The sequence below is a fragment of the Salvelinus alpinus genome, chromosome 18, assembly GCF_045679555.1.
Source record: "Salvelinus alpinus chromosome 18, SLU_Salpinus.1, whole genome shotgun sequence".
Taxonomy (NCBI): domain Eukaryota; kingdom Metazoa; phylum Chordata; class Actinopteri; order Salmoniformes; family Salmonidae; genus Salvelinus; species Salvelinus alpinus.
In genome coordinates this window covers 2,168,789-2,176,088 of record NC_092103.1, presented here as the reverse complement: position 1 = coordinate 2,176,088, position 7,300 = coordinate 2,168,789, and positions in this window count along the sequence as shown.

Below are 7,300 nucleotides of genomic sequence, written 5' to 3'. Positions count from 1 at the left end.
CTTCCCAGACACATAGATATTTATTCAGTGCATGACAAGGTATGGTAGTATTTGGCTATACCGACATCTATGGATAGCATAATTGTGTCTATCAAACAGGTAGGCTTACCACTTATTTTTTGGAATAGGAAGAAATAGGTTCCAATCATATATGTAATTCTATGATTATGCCCATAAAAAATGTTGGTGCACATGTGCACATATAGGAGGTCCCTTACCAGGCAGAAGGGAATTGTACTTGCATCAGAGTTGCAATGTTGCTATCACTATGCAGCCAACTACCTATAGTAGGAAACCGAGCTTCTTATTAATAATATGCCACTTGTTATCAAACATGGCAAGATCTTCATCTTTTCTTTTTATTGGCCAGTCTGAGATATGGCTTTTTCTTTGCAACTCTGCCTAGAAGGCCAGCTTCCCGGAGTCGCCTCTTGAGACTGGTGTTTTGTGGGTACTATTTAATGAAGCTTCCAGTTGAGGACTTGTGAGGCGTCTGTTTCTCAAACTAGACACTCTAATGTCCTCTTGCTCAGTTGTGCACCGGGGCCTCCCACTCCTCTTTCTATTCTGATTAGAGTCAGTTTGCGCTGTTCTGTGAACAGAGTAGTACACAGCGTTGTACGAGATCTTCAGTTTCTTGGCAATTTCTAGCATTGAATAGAATAGACTGACGAGTTTCAGAAAAAAGTTATTTGTTTCTAGCCATTTTGAGCCTGTAATCGAACCCACAAATACTGATGCTCCAGATACTCAACTAGTCTAAAGGCCAGTTTTATTGCTTCTTTAATCAGAACAACAGTTTTCATCTGTGCTAACAGAATTGTGAAAGGGTTTTCTATTGATCAATTAGCCTTTTAAAATGATAAACTTGGATTAGCTAACACAACGTGCCATTGGAACACAGGAATGATGGTAGTTGATAATGGGTCTCTATACGCCTATGTAGATATTCCATAAAAAACCTTCCATTTCCAGCTACAATAGTCATCTACAACATTAACAATGTCTACACTGTATTTCTGATCAATTTGATGTTATTTTAATGGACAAAAATGTTTGCTTTTCTTTCAAAATCAAGGACATTTCTAAGTGACCCAAACTTTTTAACGGTAGCGTATATTTTGTAAATGGCCAGAACAATAATGCATTGGCAGGGAAATTGAATTAAAACCAATATGCAGTGATCATGTATTGGGCCTATAGCCTACTGCACAAACCTCATTGATACAGTACTGTTTTTAATAGGTTAATGTTGCATAGGCTTACGTTTTTTAAGTCTTACAATTAGAAAATCTTAGAGGTAGATGTCAGTTTGCATTTTGACTCAGAAAGTGATCTTGACTCAGAAAAGGTTGGTGACCCCTGTCCTAGATCAGCACTCATACACTACGACACTTTGAGAATATGGGCCCTGATATTTTCTTACCTCTTACCTCTGCCATGGCTCCCTTACGATGACAGCGATGATGAACAAGGCACTGTAGCCTATCAGAGGGAAGATGACTCATAAAATGAATGGAGATGTCTGTATGTCATGAGCCTCGGTAGAGAACAGCCCCTTCAATTCCTACTAACATCAGGAGAAGACTTCCAACCACAGTACCCACCTACAGAGAGCGTGAGATAGACAGATAGGGATGCCAGTAAAGGGTCAGTGTCTGAGGATTTGTAGCATGACAATAACAAGATACTAAAAGTAGACAGATTAGACATACCCCCAAGATCTTCCTTGCTGCTTTGGGCCACTTGTAGTTCACAAAAACACCCAACGCTACAGGGACTACCAAGGTGATCAGAGTGATGCCTAAAAAAAATCTATGTTTATACATAGGCCTACATGGCCTCTAATACATGTTGAATAACATCAGACCAGAAGTATGACTCCAAATGTCCAACATGTTACGTAGCCCTCGTTTCAAGCCCTAATCATAGACTGCTGGTGAACTTTTATTCCATTCCAATGCATTTGAAGATTCTTACAATTTCTGACCTACAGAGTTTATCACACTGCAATCTCCAATGTTAAAAAGTTAAAGAATCAGATGGAAAACGTGAGAGAGAATGAGAGAGAGAGAAAGAGAGAGAAGTAAATAGTGAGTCCGAAGATAGAGAAGATTCAAAACATCAAAGCGGCAAAAAATAATAAAACTGCAATTTATTAAACTGTGAAAGAACCAAAAGGTCATTACCAATATTAAAGTAAGGTATTCTGATGGTGCCTGTCTCCATACAGGAGTGTGTGTAGATGTACAGACCCAGAGGCATCATACCCATACCAAGAACTGTAGAGATTGTCGTCATGGTGATGCTACAGCAATAGACGGCAACAGACAAAACAACAGACAGACGTGTTAGCCTAGCAGGATGACCGGCCCATGACCTTGTAATGGTAGGAGACACGTTCACAGAGAACCAGCAGATCATGGGGTATAAGTGTCAACTCCATCATGTTCTGAATGGAGACCCTGCCATTTTGTTGGTAATGTTTACACTGGACAACTTTAATATGGCCCTCACCGTTTGATTCATTATCCATCAAAATGGCTGTAAATGGCTGGAATCTAATCTACCTTACAAGTCAAACCTATTTTAATAAGCGCCTCTTTTTTATAGCTAAGTAGAGAGCAGAATCATTTATACGGCACTTTATAAAACACAGGCATTTCATACATTCTCATAGATCATCGTAAAATGTTAATGTCCTATAATATGGGTAATATGAGTAAAGGTTTCTAAAGATTGACGCAGATGTGTTGACGTGCAATAAGCTCCTTATTACTGTGTACTTACTATATCATTCTGCTTATATACATACTATTAAAGTCAGTGAGCATTCCTAGGTGTCCATGGAGCTGCCATGGAATCTTATCTCATACAGCTGACATCACATTTACCTTTAGAACAAAGGTTTTGTTGACTGTTGATTTGAGAATCCACAAAAGAAAATCTACGTCCCAAATGGCACCCGCTCTCAACCAACTCTATAAGGCCATAAACCATGAAGAAAATTCTCACCCAGAAGCGGCGCTCCTAGTGGTCGGTGTCTTAAATGCAGGCAAACGTAAATCAGTTTTACCACATTTTTAGCAGCATGTCACATGAGCAATCAGAGAAAAAAAATCCTAGACCACCTTTACTCCACACACAGAGATGCATACAAAGCTCTCCCCCGCCCTCCATTTGGCAAATCTGACCATAATTATATCCTCCGGATTCCTGCATACAAGCAAAAACTAAAGCAGGAAGTACCAGTGACTCGCACAATACGGAAGTGGTCAGATGAGACGGATGCTACACTACAGGACTGTTTTGCTAGCACAGACTGGAATATGTTCCGGGATTCATCCAATGGCATTGAGGAGTACACCACCTTGTGCATTGACGACGTCGACCCCACAGTGACTGTACGTACATATCCCAACCAGAAGCCATGGATGACAGGCAACATCCGCATCAAGCTAAAGGCTAGAGCTGCCGCTTTCAAGGAGCGGGAGACTAATCCGGATGCTTATAGAAATCCCGCAATGCCCTCAAACGAACCATCGAACAAGCAAAGTGCCAATACAGGATTAAGATTGAATCCTACTACACCGGCTCTGACACACGTCGGATGTGGCAGGGTTTGGAAACTATTACGGACTACAAAGGGAAACCCCGACGCGAGCTACCCAGTGACGCGAGCCTATTAGATGCTAAATGCCTTTTATGCTCGCATCGAGGCAAGTAACACTGAAGCATGCAAGAGAGCACCAGCTGTTCTGGATGACTGTAATAACGCTCGTGGTAGCCGATGTGAAAAACAATCTTTGAACGGGTCAACATTCACAAAGCCGCTGGGCCAGACGGATTACCAGGATGTGTACTCAAAGCATGTGCGGACCAACTGTCAAGTGGCATCACTGACATTTTCAACCTCCTTGACCGAGTTTGTAATACCTACATGTTTCAAGAACCACCATAGTCCCTGTGCACAAGTAGCCATGAAGTGCTTTGAAAGGCTGGTCATGGCTCACATCAACAGTATCCTCCCGGACACCCTAGACACACTCCAATTCGCATACCGCCCCAACAGATCCACAGATGACGCAATCTCAATCGCACTCCACACTGCCCTTTTTCCCCTGGACAAAAAGAACACCTATGTGAGAATGCTGTTCATTGACTACAGCTTACAGCGTGATCTGCGTCAGAAATAGAACTGAATTCTATTTTAGCCCTTGGCAACGCAGATGCTCGTTGGCGTGCGCGAGCAGTGTGGGTGCAATAATTGAATAAAATAGATTTCTAAAATGTCTAAACTCGCAAGGGACGCGAGCGGTGTAGTCAGCCTGTAAGTCTGTAACATTACAAGATGTGGAAAAGTCAAGTAGTCTGAATACTTTACAAATGCAGTGTGTATATATATATATATATATATATATATATATACAGTGGGGAGAACAAGTATTTGATACACTGCCGATTTTGCAGGTTTTCCTACTTACAAAGCATGTAGAGGTCTGTAATTTTTATCATAGGTACACTTCAACTGTGAGAGACGGAATCTAAAACAAAAATCCAGAAAATCACATTGTATGATTTTTAAGTAATTAATTTGCATTTTATTGCATGACATAAGTATTTGATACATCAGAAAAGCAGAACTTAATATTTGGTACAGAAACCTTTGTTTGCAATTACAGAGATCATACGTTTCCTGTAGTTCTTGACTAGGTTTGCACACACTGCAGCAGGGATTTTGGCCCACTCCTCCCTACAGATCTTCTCCAGATCCTTCAGGTTTCGGGGCTGTCGCTGGGCAATACGGACTTTCAGCTCCCTCCAAAGATTTTCTATTGGGTTCAGGTCTGGAGACTGGCTAGGCCACTCCAGGACCTTGAGATGCTTCTTACGGAGCCACTCCTTAGTTGCCATGGCTGTGTGCTTCGTGTTGTTGTCATGCTGGAAGACCCAGCCACGACCCATCTTCAATGCTCTTACTGAGGGAAGGAGGTTGTTGGCCAAGATCTCGCGATACATGGCCCCATCCATCCTCCCCTCAATACGGTGCAGTCGTCCTGTCCCCTTTGCAGAAAAGCATCCCCAAAGAATGATGTTTCCACCTCCATGCTTCACGGTTGGGATGGTGTTCTTGGGGTTGTACTCATACTTCTTCTTCCTCCAAACACGGCGAGTGGAGTTAGACCAAAAAGCTCTATTTTTGTCTCATCAGACCACATGACCTTCTCCCATTCCTCCTCTGGATCATCCAGATGGTCATTGGCAAACTTCAGACAGGCCTGGACATGCACTGGCTTAAGCAGGGGGACCTTGCGTGCGCTGCAGGATTTTAATCCATGACGGCGTAGTGTGTTACTAATGGTTTTCTTTGAGACTGTGGTCCCAGCTCTCTTCAGGTCATTGACCAGGTCCTGCCGTGTAGTTCTGGGCTGATCCCTCACCTTCCTCATGATCATTGATGCCCCACGAGGTGAAATCTTGCATGGAGCCCCAGACCGAGGGTGATTGACCGTCATCTTGAACTTCTTCCATTTTCTAATAATTGCGCCAACAGTTGTTTCCTTCTCACCAAGCTGCTTGCCTATTGTCCTGTAGCCCATCCCAGCCTTGTGCAGGTCTACAATTTCATCCCTGATGTCCTTCCACAGCTCTCTGGTCTTGGCCATTGTGGAGAGGTTGGAATCTGTTTGATTGAGTGTGTGGACAGGTGTCTTTTATACAGGTAACGAGTTCAAACAGGTGCAGTTAATACAGGTAATGAGTGGAGAACAGGAGGGCTTCTTAAAGAAAAACTAACAGGTCTGTGAGAGCCGGAATTCTTACTGGTTGGTAGGTGATCAAATACTTATGTCATGCAATAAAATGCAAATTAATTATTTAAAAATCATACAATGTGATTTTCTGGATTTTTGTTTTAGATTCCGTCTCTCACAGTTGAAGTGTACCTATGATAAAAATGACAGACCTCTACATGCTTTGTAAGTAGGAAAACCTGCAAAATCGGCAGTGTATCAAATACTTGTTCTCCCCACTGTATATATGGATGACTGTAACACACACACATATACACACATACAGTTGAAGTCGGAAGTTTACATACACCTTAGCTAAATACATTTAAACTCAGTTTTTCACAATTCCTGACAATTACTCCTCGTAAAATTCCCTGTCTTTGGTCAGTTAGAATCATCACTTTATTTTAAGAATGTGAAAAGTCAGAATAATAGTAGAGAGAATGATTTATTTCAGCTTTTATTTCTTTCAACACATTCCCAGTGGGTCAGAACTTTACATACATTAAATTAGTATTTGGTAGCATTGCCTTTAAATTGTTTAACTTGGGTAAAACGTTTCGGGTAGCCTTCCACTAGCTTCCTACAATAAGTTGGGTGAATTTTGGCCCATTCCTCCTGACAGAGCTGGTGTAACTGAGTCAGGTTTGTAGGCCTCCTTGCTCGCACATGCTTTTTCAGTTCTGCCCACAACTTTTCTATTGGACAGAGGTCAGGGCTTTGTGATGGCCACTCCAATACCTTGACTTTGTTGTCCTTAAGCAATTTTGCCACAACTTTGGAAGTATGCTTGGGGTAATTGTCCATTTGGAAGACCCATTTGCGACCAAGCTTTAACTTCCTGACTGATGTCTTGAGATGTTGCTTCAATATATCCACAATTTTCCATCCTCATGATGCCATCTATTTTGTAAAGCACACCAGTCCCTCCTGCAGCAATGCTTGGTGTTTATACTAGCGTACTATTGTTTGTACAGATGAACGTGGTACCTTCAGACGTTTGGAAATTGCTCCCAAGGATGAACCTGTCACGCCCTGACCATAGAGAGCCTTTTATTCTCTATGTTGGTTAGGTTGGGGTGTGACTAGGGCGCGTCATCTAGGTAATTATATTTCTATGTTGGCCTGGTGTGGTTCCCAATCAGAGGCAGCTGTTTATCGTTGTCTCTGATTGGGGATCATATTTAGGCAGCCATTTCCCCTTTGTGCTTTGTGGGATCTTGACTATGGATAGTTGCCTGTTAGCACTATTGTTAGCGGTTTGTTTTGAGATGTATTGTTTTTTTGTTTTGCTGTGAGTTTCACCTAGTAATAAAATGATGTGGAACCCAGATCACGCTGCGCTTTGGTCCACTCATAACGATCGTGACAGAACCAGACTTTTTTCTGAGGTCTTGGCTGAATTCTTTTGATTTTCCCATGATGTCAAGCAAAGAGGCACTGAGATTGAAGGTAGGCCTTGAAATACATCCACAGGTACATCGCCAATTGACTCAAATTATGTCAAA